The sequence below is a fragment of the Malaya genurostris genome, chromosome 2 (genome assembly GCF_030247185.1).
Source record: "Malaya genurostris strain Urasoe2022 chromosome 2, Malgen_1.1, whole genome shotgun sequence".
NCBI classification, from domain to species: domain Eukaryota; kingdom Metazoa; phylum Arthropoda; class Insecta; order Diptera; family Culicidae; genus Malaya; species Malaya genurostris.
The window spans coordinates 65,556,755-65,573,784 of NC_080571.1; the positions used below are offsets into that span (position 1 = coordinate 65,556,755).

Here is a 17,030-nt window from a genome sequence, read left to right on the forward strand (position 1 = left end):
TTGGATTAGTTTATCCAGTGGTCGTCGGAGGGAAGAAAGGATCGACAGTAGCTCAAGCAAGTGCACTTGACTTCCATTCTGTCCAACAATGATGCAACTGATTCTGCTTTCTTGAGATTAGATTAAACTAGTGCATAAACATGTGATTGAATTTTATCATGAGACTTATTGCTTATAGCGAAGCATAAATCTACATTTTATTTGCAGTGCGATGGGGTCATTATCTGCACATCTGGCTCCATAGCTCAGTTGGTTAGAGCGTCGTGCTAATAACGCGAAGGTCGTGAGTTCGATCCTCTCTGGAGCCATTGTTTTTTTGTACAGTGTGACATAATATCTTTTGCTTCAAGTGCAATTCCAATTGACTTTAGTTCATGGTGTAATTGTACCAATATTAATCCCAATTATCTGTTTTTATGCTTTAATAATATGTTTTTATGCTTTCATAAATATGCCAAATAGCATTGATAAACATGCAAAATACTGAAATGGGTCATTTCGTCGAAAGTCATTCCACCGAACGTCGTTTCGCTGATTGTCATATCACCGCAAGTTGACTCTCCGAAACTGTATAATGCATTTGTTCCTTTATGCTCAGTTAACGGAAAAGTACTGCGCATGGTTGATACGCTAATGCAAATACTGTGATGCTCAGTGGTAACATAAGGAACATTGATCGATCTGAAAGAATCCATCAGATAGTATTCTTTATAAATTAAACACGAGGATATGAATGAATCAGTTATTTTATATAGGAAATATTTCAAATGTACGATTTTAGGTCAAACAAGCGGGCGTGAACACTATTGTATTTCACATTCCTTTATTTTAAAAAACATTCAAATAATTGTACGATTCGGTGAAATGGTATTCGGCAAAATGACTGCTATAATATTTGGCTATTCTCGAAGCACTCTAGCGGTAAATTATATTTTGGTGACCAGTTTGAAACTAAAATCTTGGTTGCATACTGGTAAGAAACAAGCTTACGCAACATCATTTGTTGCTTGGCAAACAATCTAAACCTCATGGAACCAGAAAAACTGAGCACTATATCCTAGCGTTATCTGCAATCAAAAACCTGTTTCAAACTATCTGGTGGTGTTATTTTGTCAATACTAAATTTTCATATTTATAACAGTGGGGTTCTTTCAAATAGTCTTTAACACTCCTAATACCAAGCCTAAAAAAGTTACGCGGAGCACCAAGCCTGAAAAAAAGTTGGAACGGTAACTTTGAACTATCATAGCTCAGTTGTTACTTGACCAATTTCGATAAATTGTACACCCTAAAATTTTGTGAAGTTTGTAGATTATATTAAGTATATCATTATTGACGATCGTTTAGGAAAAACTAATGAAAATCTGATTTCTCCCGTCCCAAGTTTTTTTTCAAGTTCGAAATATGCCCTATTTGCATTTATGCGGCACCTGCATCGCGAATAGGATATTGAGAACTTCAACTTTACCAAGTCATAACTTTATTTATTTCTTATTCCTTCATCTGACCTGTTATAGTCTCCATGAAGAATTGGAAGGGGAAAAGCCCAATTGAAAATAATTCAATCGTCCAATTGGGCGTAAAAACCCCTTCATCTTTTCTGACGGTTGACAATAATACAGTTCTACATATATTTTCATATTACATTGTGGGCTTACACTTATACATTACAATAATCTTCTTAGTCTATTTTTAAAAACATCACATGAAATGGAAAAATCAAAACATTCATAAGCACTATTAAAACTATTACACATTCCCCTAATGGGTTCGTTTTGTCCATAGTCAGTACGTTGATAGTCAAGTCTTAAAAAGTTCCGCGATCTTAAAGTTCTAGGTGGTACATTGATATTTACTTGAGAAAGGATATTAGGAGCGTCAATTTGTCCCATCAATAGTTTCCCTATAAATACAGCTCTGGAAATATTTCTCCTTTTTGAAAGTGTGTCCATACCCAGTAATCGACAACGATCAGTATAAGGTGGTAATTCTGTCGGGTTGCGCCAAGGTAAAGATCTGAGGGCGTAGCGGAGATATTTAGCTTGTATTGATTCAATTCGGGTAATCCAAACGTCCGCGTAAGGACACCATATTACCGATGAAGCTTCAAGAACAGATCGGACAATGGTGAAATACAATGATCTGAGACAGTAAGGGTCACTGAATTTTTTTGCTATTTTAAAGATAAATCCAAGATTCCGGTTAGCTTGTGCAATGATATGGGAGTAGTGGTCTCTGAACGACAGCTGAGAATCAAGTACTACACCTAAGTCCCTTACAATTGATACTCTCTCAAGGAATTCTCCAAAAATAGTGTATCTCCAGAGAATAGGTTCTTTCTTGCGTGTGAATGAAATAACGGAGCATTTCGATATACTAAGCGTCAATCGGTTACGCGTACACCAGTCGCTGAAGACATCAACTTGTCGTTGTAAAGCCATGCAGTCTTCTTCAGATCTAATGATATGAAATAGCTTGAGATCGTCTGCATAAACAAGCCTACACCCTGGTGGCAAGGCAAAACAGATGTCGTTGTAGAACAAAGAAAATAGCATAGGTCCGAGATTGCTACCTTGAGGCACACCCGACAGATTCGAGAAGCTATTTGATTCACAATTTCCAAGCTTAACAGAAAGTGAACGGCCAACAAGATACGATTTGAGCCAATCTATGAATGTTTCCGATGCACCTAGTTTTCGAATTTTCGCAAGTAGCAGAGTATGGTCAACACGATCGAACGCTGCTTTAAGGTCTGTATAAACTGTATCAACCTGTGCTCCATCTTCAATGTTTCTGATGCAGTGTGACGTAAACTGAACTAAATTCGTAGCTGTTGATCTACCGGGGAAAAAACCATGTTGATCGGTCGATATGTACGATTTGGTTTTTTCAAACAGAACATTGCTAACGAGAATTTCGAATAACTTAGAACTTGTTGTTAGTCAACCGATTTTCGAAGTTTGTTCACCATTGGAAAAGTACTTCCAGAAATAAAATGCACTGAAAAACACGGAAAATAGGGTTGTCTACCCAAAATAATGAAATCTATAGATAGATGACCCCAGGAAAGGTGAGACTTTTTACAATGATCGTAAATATCTCGAATTTCAAACGATGAACTATATATTTTTACACATCATTCGATTGCTAGTGATACCAGCTACAATTTTCTCCCAACTACCATTCTTGCACTATCAAAAGAAAGCCTTAAAAATCGACGAATTTATAAATATACATGAATATTTCTTTTTTTCACATATTCGTATATAACTCAAAAATTGAAGCGATGACATGTACATTTTTCTACTCCAAAGTATTGAAATTATTACCAGAAATAATGTATTGATGACCAAAATTATATATCCGTTCAAAGAATCTAAAAAAAAAAAAGATTTTATTATTTTAGATGGAAATTTATTATGAACAAAATTTACAAAAAAACTGAAACTTGAATTTCACTGACAATCTTGAAAATTTTATGTTTTTGTATTGGACAAAAGATTTAAACAATTTTTATGCACAACCCAAACGCAATTGATAACTACTAAAATTCTGATTTTGTTTTAGGTTTGCCGTAAAATCTCCAAAAATAGGTAGAAGATCGGAAATTTTAAAATTTGCGAGTTGTATTACATTGCACAGTGAGTGGTCCGGATCCACAATTTAGGGGAACAAAAACATTTGTGGCTTAAACTTATACTTTAGAGCTATGATGTCATCAAAACAAATGATCAGTGAAAGATAAGCCATATCTTGATGTACATGGTATTAGGGTGGCTCTTATTATTAATGTGATCCAACAAATATTTTGCCAATGGGTTGAGATAGAGAACTGCATCCTTCGGCAAAATTGTAGCACCTTTGCTGAAAACACCATTGTGATATCTCCAACGGTTTTTGTGTTACAGCTATTTTTTAAGAGCAACTTAGGGTGTTCCTAAAAAATCAAATTTTTTTGTAGCATTTTTATTTTTCACTTTTCGTATTAGGTATTTTTGAACATTGTTAAAATCAATTTTTTGATGACTGTCGCATTCGGGTAGCGTTTTCTGAACCGAAGTTATGAGCAAAACTAGTTCAAAAATGGGTTATTTTTAAAATTGTTTTCTGATGACACTAGATCTTATCGTTTCAGCCAATTTTAGGATTTTGGAAATAAAAAAAATGTCTATTTCGGAAATTTCATGTAAACCGGTGATTTTTAAAAATGGAAAATTATTAAACTTTCACCATTATCTTAACGTTTCGTCTTAGACTCGTCAGTGCATAGCAGTTTATGTTGAACTGTTTGCCACCTGAAGTTCAACATAAACCGCCGAGGCTAACCCGTAACGTAAACATAATGAAATTGGTTATGTGCCCTAGCACAAACAAGGTTAATTCCTAAATAACTTGCAATGCCGGCCGGCACCACTCACCCACTCACCGCTTTACGCAATTAAAGATGATCCCAAAATATTGGCACCCTACTGTTTAATTATAATGGTAGAAGTAATGATAAAAATCCAATCAAAAACGGAGAGTGTGTTTTTCGAGACGAATACAACTGTAAGCTGCAGATAGATAACCTGTTTGTGCTAATCGCAAAGGCTGCTGCAAAACCAATGTTCGGGGCGATTCCAGTTTCAGAAGTACCCGGAATAGTGGAACTTACTTCACTGAGCAAGATGGCCTAACCGATCTGAGAACTATTTCATTCTGTAGGTTACACTAGTTCATGCACTAGCTTTCATGTTTTTCGAAAATCAAACAAAATTGTTTAAAGAATACCATTTCTTTTTCATATGAGAATAAGAGAGATATGAGAAAGGCATCATTACACCACTAGGTGGATACAAACAGGTTTTACTTAATTTCGTGAGATTTCTTGTGCTAAATTCGTAATCCTACTTTTTCTGAATTGTAAAACAAGTATATGATAGATTTTCGAGTGGAATTTACTAATAAAAAATTCAAATAATTTTCGTATTCTGTACATTCCGAAATAATTCTAAGTTTGTGAAATATAAATTTCATTATTCTATCGATTATAATTGATATTTAAGATAGCGGAAATTTTAAAATATATGATTTTGTTCTTAATTGCTTGTAAAACAAAAATCAAGCAATGTATTATTTTTAAATTGTAGTTGTTTTTTTTGCAATGGGATAGAATATAAAATTCTTATATTTTTATGTTCTATTCCTTATTGTAATGCCATTGAAATTATTTAAAATATTTTTATTATCACAAAACTTATTTTATTAGAAAAATTTAAACTCCACGTCTATATGGAATAGATGAACGGATGACAATTTTGAAATATCCTATCTTCTACCGAGTTTTTTGAGATTCTACGGAAAACCTAAAACAAAATCAGAATTCTAGTAGTTATCAATTGTGTTTGGGTTGTACATAAAGATTGTTTAAATCTCTTGTCCAATACAAAAATAATTATTTTTAGAGTTCAAAATTTATTTACCAAAATTTTTAAGATTGTCAGTGAAATCCAAGTTTAAGTGTTTTTTGCAAATTTTGTTCATAATAAATTTCTAACTAAAATAATGAAAAAAAAATTTAAAAGTTTTGACTTGATTGTTGGGCAAAATTTTCCCAATAATAGAAATTTTCTGTATTTGTACAAAATTTCTTGAGATTCTTTGAACGGATATATAATTTTGTTCACCAATACATTGCTTCTGGCAATGATTCCAATATTTTGGAGTAGAAAAATGTACATGTCATCGCTTTAATTTTTGAGTTATATACAAACATGTGAAAAAAATGAAAAATTCATATATATTTATAAATTTATAGATTTTTTGAGGTTTTCTTTTGATAGTGCAAGAAGGGTAGTTGAACAGAAATTGTAGCTGGTTTCACTAGAATTGAATGATGTGTGAACATATATACAGGGTCCGTCATCTAACATTTTTTTTAACTAGCGGTTTTTTCGACATTGGTAACCTTAATGTCACTTTTGATTTGACAGAAACTTAGTTTTATCTTTCCGCTGAACGAAAATCATTGTGTACGCTTGAGGAACGCGTGAAAATAGTGAAGTTTTACTTTGAAAATCAGCTTGAAGAAGACGCCGATTTTTGCCAAAAAATCATCTTCTCGGATGAGGCACATTTTCATCTCGGCAGGTATGTTAATAAGTAAAATTGTCGCATCTGGGGGACCCGCACGCTATCATAAAGAAGCCGATGCATCCTCAGAGAGTGACGGTTTGGTGCGGATTTTGGTCTGGCGGCATCATTGGGCCATTTTTTTCGAAAATGGCAGGAGCCGCCGCCACGCTCAATGGCTAGCGCTACCGCGCCATGGTTAGCGATTGGTTTTTCCCGTTACTAGAAGAGGAAGACTTGGACACCATTTGGTTCCAACAAGACGGTGCTCCGTGCCACACAGCCAACGCTACGATCGATCTTCGGTCTTCGAAAAAAATAAATATTGAAAACGGATGAACCGTTTGTGTTTTATTGCATGTTTAAAAAAAAGTTTCAAGGTCATCGCTTTGAAATTCGAGATATTTACGATCATTGTAAAAAATCTCACCTTTTCTGAGGTCATCTATCTACAGTTTTCATTATAACTTTGGGTAGATAACCCATTTTTCGTTTTTTTAGTGCCTTTTATTTCTGAAAGTAGTGTTTTTCCGATGGTGAACAACTCGATAAAGTTGAAGTGTTCAATATTTTCTAAGCGACGTTTATGCCAAAGGAAAGAAAATTGGAAAGCAGATAGGGCATATTGGGAGCGTGAAAAAAAAACCTGGAACGAGAAAAATCAAATTTTCATTGGTTTTCCTTTACCAATCGTCTGCTACAAAGTTTTTGAATCAATCTACGGATTTCACAAAATTCGGAGGTGTAAAATTTCTTAAGATTCGTTGAAAAACAGCTGAGCTATGACAGTTCGAAGTTACCGTTCCAACTTTTTTTCAGACTTGGTATTTGGAGTCAGAGATGTCTATCTCCTCTGTGTGATGAAGAGCAAGCAAAATTTCTCCCCTCGCACTGACAACTTCAACGAGAGCTCTTCTCTTTCACATTTATACACCGCTGTTGTGTAAGTGTGCACGCATCATGAGTGCGTTTGTTTATTTCCTTTTACCTCTTCCACTGAATCGCACCAAAGTGCTAGAGCATTAGCTAATAAATTCTCTGAGGAGGATGCAGATACTTTCACAGAGGTGTACACGCCGTTGAGCACTCTGCTGTATGGTTTTCGTAGATGAAGCGTGGACACGCAAAATCAGCAAAATAAAACAATTTATCGTAAAATTTTCGGTTTTCCTAGCAAATTTTTCATAGCAAGGCCAGATCTACTCTCTATTAATTGAAGTTCACAGAAGTGCTCGCTCACCATCACGCGCCAGTGGTCACTTGGGTGTATTTAGACGAGAGCGCGTGTGAGCGATTCATGCGAAGAGAATGTGTTTCACTCGCGCCAGCTGCTTTAACCACAAGCACACACTCAAATGCTGTCTATTCGACACTGAGAAGAAGTGCGCTTTCCTCTTTGTGCGGTGCTTCGTTTTTTTCATCTTTGGTTTGGCAAAAATCTGACTCTAGCGTGTATAACTCTGGTGAAATGCCATCTCTGTTTGGAGTGTTAATGAATACAAGAAAGTTTGCTCGGGCGGCACCTTGCATGATTCACAAATTGAAAAGCTATGAGACAAATTTTGAAAAATTTACCTTATTACTCCAGAACTGGATGTCAGATATGGTTACAAATCAATAGCAGACTATGAGACTGGTTGTTTGAAATTAAGTTTATGAAAGTTTAAAAAAAATTTATTACCCATTGTTCTCGTTTACTACGAAACCGGAACAAGGATCTGGGCGAAATTCAAAAACTCTTTTGTTTATAGCTACTACTGAACGGTATATGACAATATCAAGTTCACTTATTTTTATTTTTTTGGACATTTTACTCCGTTACTCTGGAAACAGAAGGTGGATTCGAGAAAGTTCAACAATATGGTTGAATACCATTCGACTCAGCTCGACATCAGAAAATGTCTGTGTTTGTGAGTATGTATGTGTTGGATTATGACAAACTTAGGCTCGATTAATAGCAACTACTAAGCCATTGATCAAGTTTGAACATCAAATGGCTTCCGCTTTTGATTCTGGAGATACAATGGTATAAGTGACATAACCAAAAAACACATTTTTTCTCTCCGCTCAATTTACTCGTAGATGGCTGAACACTATTGGTTCATTAAACTGGTTTGAAATTCACATGGTTGTCATTTTTAATTTCAGAGATATTTTATGCTTATCTTACATTGAAATAAGTGACGTAAACGATCAATTACATTGCCGCTCAATTTTCTCGGATATGGATGAACCGATTTCAATAGTTTTAAGCTAGTTCGGGGCAAAAATTATGCTGTGGATCTAGTTCAAAGATCATAAAGTTGAGATTTAAAGTTTCGAAGATATCGTACAAGTTACGTAATCAATAAATCTATTTTTTGACGTGAATTCGCCTTACTTTACTAAGGGACACCTTTTTAAAATTCGCCCTGTGCAAAAATGAGCAGAATTTAATCGTGAATATCTCGAGTTGTACTAAACGCAACAATTTAATTCTTTCTCCATGCCATCAGAAATATGATCAGCAAACCAATGATTAAATTTTCAACAATGTAAGATAAGCATAAAATAACTCAAAAATCAAGTTGCTTCATACTTTTGAAAACAATGAAAAAACTCATTACGCTTGCTTGCCTTTGTTGTACTCTGACGATGGTTTTGAGATAATCAAGCACATAACTGTCCTGATGTTCAACACGACGAGAATTTTTCCATGCGTGTTCAAAAATTGATGATTTTTTATTGTGCGTTAGACAAAACTGAACGTCTTGGTGGGGGTTGGTCCATCTGAATTATGCACTTTATTTGTGGTTTAGAATTTAGGTTAAGAATTCAGATAACTAAGTGCTCATCATTTCCTATCTTATGCATCCCCGTGTGTCTATGATGTCATTTGCTCAAATAAAAAACGGCGTCGACTGGGTGCTATCGCCTTTTGCGTTAGTAGCAGAATGAGAGGGTGCGAATTGATTCGTATGAAATAACTCCTTCGAAATGCGAAAATTATCAAAAATCCTTCAGATAGATGAACTATTCCAAATCTTACAAAATCGCCACAGGTGCTAGCAGATATAGTTCCGATGTCATTGTCTTATTTGTAACGAAAATTTTTGATTTTTTTGCCACAGCTGCAAATGCCCTGCCAAATAATAAATTTTCTGGCAAATTTGTCGACAAAAACAAATTTAAATTTGGCTGGAACATCCCCCCGAGCCGTTGCCTAGTAAAATTTTTGACCTGGGATTTGCCCGAAAACAGCCTTGACATAGGTTTCATCGTCCATCAGAAGACACCCGTCGAACTTGGTCAGCACCTGGTCATATAGTTTCCGAGCACAACTTTTGACCACACTTTTGACGATTGGGCTATTTGCTAGCTCGATTCCTTCCCGGAGTCGAGTTCTCCTCACGGTACTATGGACGGCACCGAATTTTCTGTCCAAATCACGGTCCGACAGATTAGGATTTCTCTTAATCGTCTTCAAAATCTTATCACGCAGTTTCCGGTCGACAGTCAATGTTTTCTTATACCGTTTGATAACGCGCCATACGGCATTACTGGGCAATTTCAGCTGTTTAGCTAGCCTAGATGCAGACCACAATGGATTTTCCAAATAACTGTGCCCAATTTTTTCCCTTCTTTCGGCTTCCATGTTGATTGTTCACAAAGTACAGTCGATTTGCGGAATATCAAAAATTATATGCGAAGCTGACAAAATTCCCAAGAACTTATAAATCCGTCCACCAGAAGCGCCACAATATGAGGAAAAGTTTGTTCCATTTCTAAATGAAGCAAACTTTAATATACTTTGTTCAGCTCAAATCAAATAATTATATGAACAAGTTTAACATCAATTATTATACATTTGATCTTATAACAAATGGCTCTACCTCACCTCAGTTAATTGGAATATTTTATACCGAATATACATGGAAAATGACATCTAGGAAAAGCCACATACTAAATAGAACTGACAGACTACGACCAGTATTCATGACCCTCCTACTTTCGAATCTTTTATTTATGTAAATAATTCCTAGAAATTTGCCAAACGAGAGCTTTAATGATGACAAACCTACAGACACTACCGTATATAATTTAACATACTCGCAACTTCTATGTTCGAAATCATTGTCTACTGAGCATGTTAATATCGTTTTTTTCATATTTAAATTTGTTTTCAACAATGAAAATAACAACAGCGAGCGTGAATATTTCAAACCGTATTGCTGACATTCTTTTCACATAAGGGATAAACAGCAACTGCCAGGAAACTGTCAGTGACTTGAAATTTAACACTATTTCAGATCATTATCAACTAGTTTTCAGTTCCAATCATTCATCATGGCTTATCTGAACAAAACAGAAATGACTTAGACAAATACAGAAAAAAGCGAAAAGCCTTAAATTATACACTACTCCATTAGTTCAAGACAGTCTTGACAGTGCGAGGTCGTGGCATGTGTTTGTATGTAAGGTCATACTTGCGGCTCTGCCTTTCCAATGCGTCCGTCTTGGTGTTCGACCGATTTCCTGAATATCTTCTTTAATTCGGCTGCTCTACTTACGCCACTCAAAGGAGCCGTAGCATTGTATAGACAGGAAAGTAATCTATTGGAGAAGCCCTAGCAAACACAAAAGAAAAACATTGCATCTGTCCGTCACTTTGTCCGGTCAACGCTAGCCGAGTCAGGGCGGCAGTTCGTCAGTCAGTTGTTCAGTCAGTCTGTCAGTCAGTCAGTCAGTCAGTCAGTCGGTTCGGATGATTATGGCTTCTCATCAAATTTACGACTTTATCGTTTTCGATCTCGGTGTGGTTTTGAATGTTAGCACTCGGCAAATGTACAACAACAATCCACGCCGCTTTTTCGTCACATTATTGTCGAATTTACCACTTTGCCGGCAGTTTGATGAGAGCCCTTAAGTACAACAGAGGAGGAAGAAAAAAACACGACCAACAAGAGTGCGGGAGTGAGTTAGCGAATGCAAAACTGCTTCCCATCTCTGCCGTTCGCGGCAAGTGTAAAATTAAAATCTAATTTACCAATTTACTCTTCCATTACCGCCACACTCAACGGTGGAAACCATACAGAACGTGCATAATTGTGCCCATTTTTTCCCGGGCACATTATGGGGAGGAACTGTGGGGTGAAACGGTCCCACTTAGGGAAAGTTATTTTCCCCTTCCCTAACATACTGTGATTTTATTTTGTTTTATGAGTTTCACTTGAGTCATTTGAATCTGTACGTTTGGGTTTTTTCCTTTGGAAAAATATGCTGTACGACAAAAGGTTGACCGTGCTGCATCTTCAACCGGAGAATATTTTACCCCAAGCATCGCAACTTTGAAATGCTACTCCTCCTCGTTCATCATAATTTTCGTTTGTATTTCCCGTGCTTCCCCTTCTGCCTGGCACGTCAGGGATTTCATTCATTCACGGTTTGGTTCCACTAATGTCTATGGATTTTTTCTTCTATTCGAAGGGGAGATTCATTCGATTTTCTTTCGGCCTTGCATGCACCCATCCAGCCAGCCAGCCAACCAACCAAACAACCAACCAACAATTTATTATAATTCTAGACCTTTTCAACGGCGAGAACAATATCCTCCGAAAATTTATTGCTTCCTCAATATCCCAGCGAGTGGTCGCAGCAGAGTCGACTTTTGGAAGCAGTTGTTGTTGCCGGATTGGAGGCGGTGAGCATTTTTGGCACAATTGTAAATGCGAACTAAAAACACAATAAAACCCGGCTCCAATTACACCGAAAAGCAAACATTTGTCGTCCGTCCCCTGGGCATAATGAAGCGCATTTCAACGGCATGTTGACAAACAGAACCGATTTATAATGTTTCAACTGAAGCAGATCGAAGTTATGAAGCCTCCGGGCAGTTGGTGTGTGAAGTACCTTCTGTGCTTCTTGGATTATCAACCCTTTTAAAAACAAATGTCCTCTAAAAGATAAACATTGTCACAAATTAGTATTGACATTTGCCCGGATTGTAACGACATCCTAGCAAGGGTTGATCGTTGTTATTGATGATTAACAGATACTTATATTGCCGTTAAGGATATCGTTCTTTGAATTTAAGGTAAGAAGTAGTTTTACTTTATTTCATCACATTGAATTGAAATTAACGGCTTTTCTCAGTAAAAAAAAATCGACAGACGAGTTTTTAAATTTACCCGACGTTACGGTCGTTTTTATGACCTTTTTCAAGTGAAAATTAGTCTTGCCGTTTTGTCGGTTTCGTTTGTAGGAGTGCCTTGTCATGCGTCAATTTGACACAGAACTTATTTTAGCACATCACTCAATAAGTCGCGTGACTAACTAAAAAGAACAATTTTTTTTGCCAAAAATCGATGCTTCTCTAACTTCTTGATGTTGTGCTTGTAGAAGGTTTTTTCTTTTACCTAAAATAGAATTCAAATTCAACATTTGCTTCGAAAAGCGAATAACAAGTAGTTATTGAGGGCAAGTTCTGGGCTACACGGTGGATGAGGAAAAAAATGTCGAAGTGTTATTTGTTCAATTTAACCATTTCTTGCCATAGAACTTATGAATCGGTGCAATGTTTCGGTGAAAATGTGCTCTTTTCATTGATATACGAAGGTTGTTACTTATGTATTTAGCCTAAAAATGGAAACAATATTATATTTGATCGGAAATGGTTTAATTGCTTTTCAAAATATTCACCTAGATGATCACTACACTTTTGCATACGTTTGAACCAATTTTCATAACATTTTTCCCACTCTTCCTGAGGCACTCCCAACACATGATTATTTAACACTTCAACAGATTCTTCAGGAGTACTGAATTGCTCTCCATGCAGTTTATTCTTCATGGAGAGGAACAAATACCAAGTCAGGACCATACGGCGGTTGGCTCATCAATTCGACGTTTTGAGTGCTCAAATGAGCGGTTGCTTGAGCTGATGTGTGAGAGTTTGCATTATCGTTACAAAGAATGATTTTACGTCAACTTCTGGCAAACAAATGGTGATATACGGTAGCGATATGTCCGTTTATACCGAAAAAACAAACCACCATTTTCTTTGTAAGCTTCGAGCGCGAACAACTTTTGTTGGATAATTTGGTTCTTCTTGGAACACCCATACAGGCGAATGCTGTTTAGTTTCCGGATCATGAGTAAAAAAGTGTATCGAAAATAAGCTATCCACAAATTTTTCTTTCAAATTATGATAAAAAACGTTATTTTATTCAAACTGAAAATTGATCCTTTATTGTACGAGGTTAAACTGGAGCATAATGAAAACCGGATGAAATTGAAGTTATTCCTTCACGAATTTTCGAGCTTTTGATCGAACGCTCTTCATCAAGTTCCGGACAAGTGTTGCACCGCATTTTTGGGACGCTTGAACCCAATTTTTTTTTTGAGCTCCTGCATGTTCCCAGCTGCCTTACCAGTCTTCTTGAAGACCCTCTTCACGATTCCACGAGTAACGTTCGATGGGTCGAAGCTGAGGGCAATTTGGTGGATTGATATTTTTCTCAACGAAATTTGTACCCTTTTCCGCAATCCAATTGAGAGTGGTTTTGGCATAGTGAGCCGACGCTAAATCCGGCCAAAATAGTGGAGGTGTACTATGCTTCTTATATGAAGGCAGCAATCTCTTCTGGAGATACTCAGATCGATAAATTTCTGCATTTATAGTTCCGGTAGTGTAAAAAATGGTTGACTTCAAACCACAGGAACACGTATTGACATTGATTTGATCTTCATGATTAGAGATACCACTTTCTGGTCCAGATTCGGGTTGGAAGAACCGGGTTTTCTGCCACTTCCTGGTAGCTCATCCAAAGAATAGTTTTTTTTTCATAAATACGTTTATTTCTTAAGGCAATTTACATAAGTTTTTCTTCGCCGTATCATCACTTTTACATAGAATTCTTAACCTAATATAATACTAATATAGTCACAGCGATTTTAGTTTAATGAAACATATTTCTCTTATTTTTTAAATATCATATTAGCTATTTCGTTATTTATTATTAAATCTACTTAAGAACATTATTTGAACCAAGCGATTAACTGCTATAAATTATAAAATAAGCTGAATTTTTCATATATTTTGTTGTTGATTTTGTAACCTATTTTGAGTTTGTTTGTATCAGCACATCGTTTTTATTAAAATTTTGCTATTGGATGAACTAATGGACGCAGTAGGAGTCAGAACTAACCCTCAAAAGGATCAATTATTAAATTGAAACTTCAATTGTCTTTATGAAATGATAAAGAAGTTTCATGTAAGAAAGGTCACGACAAGCAAGAATGTCTCGAACTGGGACATTGGATAGTCTACCTTGGGTACGCAAGGAATTTATTAGTTGAGATCTGACATCACGATACTCCACGCATGTCCAAACGACATGATCAATATCGCGATAGCCTTTGCCACAAGCACAATGATTAGTTTCGGAAAGTCCAATTCGAAGGAGATGTGCATCTAACGTGTAGTGATTGGACATGAGTCTGGACATCAAACGAATGAAGTCCCTACTCACATCCAGCCCCTTGAACCATGCCTTTGTCGATATTTTAGGAATAATTGAGTGCATCCACCGACCCAGATCATCTCTATCCCAAGAAGCTTGCCAGCTGGCAAGTGTTCTTTGGCGAGTCGCGCTATAAAATTCGTTGAAAGCAATCGGTCGCTCCAACCAAAGAATAGTGTTGGCCAAAATTATTGATGATAATTTTAACACTGGCATGATGAATTCCAAGCCAATTCCAATTTTAGATTAGTAATACTCTTCTCACTTAGCCATGTGTCCAGAACCATAATTTCAACTTCCTTTTCATTGCGCGACATTTTGAAAACGCAGAATTTCAACCGCACAAACAAGTGAACAAACGAAAGCTGACAGCCAAATGCACAGCATGCTGTGATTTAAGCATAAAAAAGCATCACAAATACATGCGTACAACAAAAATGTATGTGGATAGCTTATTTTCGATACGCTCCTTAATCCATGTTTTGTCACCTGTGTAGATATTATACACCAAGTTTGAATCACCATGATTGAACTTTTTCAGCATTTCTTTGCACCAATTGACACTAGTCTTTTTTTGAGCGATTGTCAAATGATGTGGAATCCAATATGGACAATTTTTTACGACAGAATGTTCATGCAACACATATAAGCTTTTCACACTAGTGCCCAAGACTGCCTTCATTTCACAATACGTCACACTGCGATCTTCCATTATCAAATTTACCACAGCATCGAAGTTCGACCTTCTTTGAATTCATCGGCAAACGAACTACGACCACGATTGAATTCATTAAACCAATTTTTGACAGTCGCATAGGATGGTGCTACTCTGCCAAAAGTCGAACTAAGTTGATTGATGCACTATTGTGTTGATAATCCACGACGAAAATCGTATAAATCATTGCATGAAAATGTTCACAATATCCTCCGAAAATGGCCTGGTTTGGCGGTTCAATGCATAGGGCACTGGTCTTACAAACCAGTTGTCATATGTTCGAGCCCCGACCTGGAAGGATTCGTAGTGTCAGTAGAATCGTAGCACCAGCCATGCAATGGTTCTGTACACTCTGAATCAGCTGCGAAGTCTGTTGAAACAGAAGGTCAAATTCCACTACAGGAATGTAATACCAAGGCTTTGCTATGCTATGAAAATGTTCACGATTCAATTCCATTTTTTTTGCTAAAGTAAAATTTTCAACTCACCGTTAACAAAACAAATAGCGCTCAAATGGCAGAATGAAGATGGTAATGGTTAAAAATGCCGAACATATTTTTAAACTTTATGATGGAAACGTCAAATCCATCAGGCAAAGCAGCTATTGATTCCTTCCCTTTCTCGAGATAATCGATGAAGATTATACCATGTGCATCTCAAAATACTGAAACCATAACCTTCTCAGCTGAACGTTGTATCGTTGGACACTTCGAACGAGGTTTACCAGCTGCTCAATCCATTCAGATGAAGATCATTGGAGTGAAGTGATGGATCCATGTTCCATCCATTGTCACATATCGACTCAAATAATTAAATTTATTTGTAAACATGATCCAATATCGATCAAAAACTTTTTCATGGTCATTTTCACGCATAATTGCGAACACCCTGCTGCCTTCTAAAACATTTACGGCTTCAGCTATTTTACACAATTACTATTTACGATTAGGTATAACTAATTTGTGAAGTTTCTTGATGTTTTCTGGAGTGACCACCTCACGTTTAAATTTAGTAAACCAATAACAAATGATTCATTGCGATGTAGCAGAGTCCGGATAATACTTTTGAAGCCATTGCTGAGCTTATACAGTATTTTATTTTTTCATCAAGCAGTAATGATAAATTAACACAACGAATTGTTTTGAATCTACTGTTTTGGAAATGACAAAACACGTTTAACTCAAAAGGCTGTCACTTATTTCGGACTAATCGAAATACCATGAAATTTGACATACAGTCTTTTGAAGGTTGGTACTACATAAACGTCATATGAATTTGACAATGATAGCGCCATCTGTGTACCTGTCACATGATTGATTGTGTGAGGTGTTATTTAGACTGCCGAATGTTAAGTGTGTCGAGCTTTGCATTGCTGGTTATGATTTCAGGGGTACTTTCACTTAACTAAAGTAAATGTCTGTTTGACTCTGTTTGCGTATGCAAAAAAAAATCTGCTCTTTATTTTCTCGAAGATAGCTAAAACGAATTTTGCACGCTCAGATCAATTGGAAAGGTCTTAATTGCCGGATTATGGAGTTGCAAAACAAGGGAAATCTCTACTAAATTTGGCTCAAAAGTGCTCCAATTTGTACGTTAAGCTAGTTTACACTCGAACAAACTTTCTTGTTTTCATTAAAGATCCAATGAAAAGTTTTTCAAAGAATACCACTGTAATATTAAGGAAAATATGCTTAATATCAGAG

General features: G+C 36.4%; 1 protein-coding gene and 1 non-coding gene across 11 annotated transcripts in view; both read left to right on the forward strand.

The window, feature by feature from the left end:
* LOC131427464 (protein winged eye) overlaps positions 1-17,030 on the forward strand; it is a 758,071-nt gene that overhangs the window by 492,839 nt on the left and 248,202 nt on the right. The window lies entirely within an intron of this gene.
* On the forward strand, positions 235-308 carry Trnai-aau (transfer RNA isoleucine (anticodon AAU)). The gene has a single exon. It is a non-coding gene; the product is annotated as a tRNA-Ile (tRNA).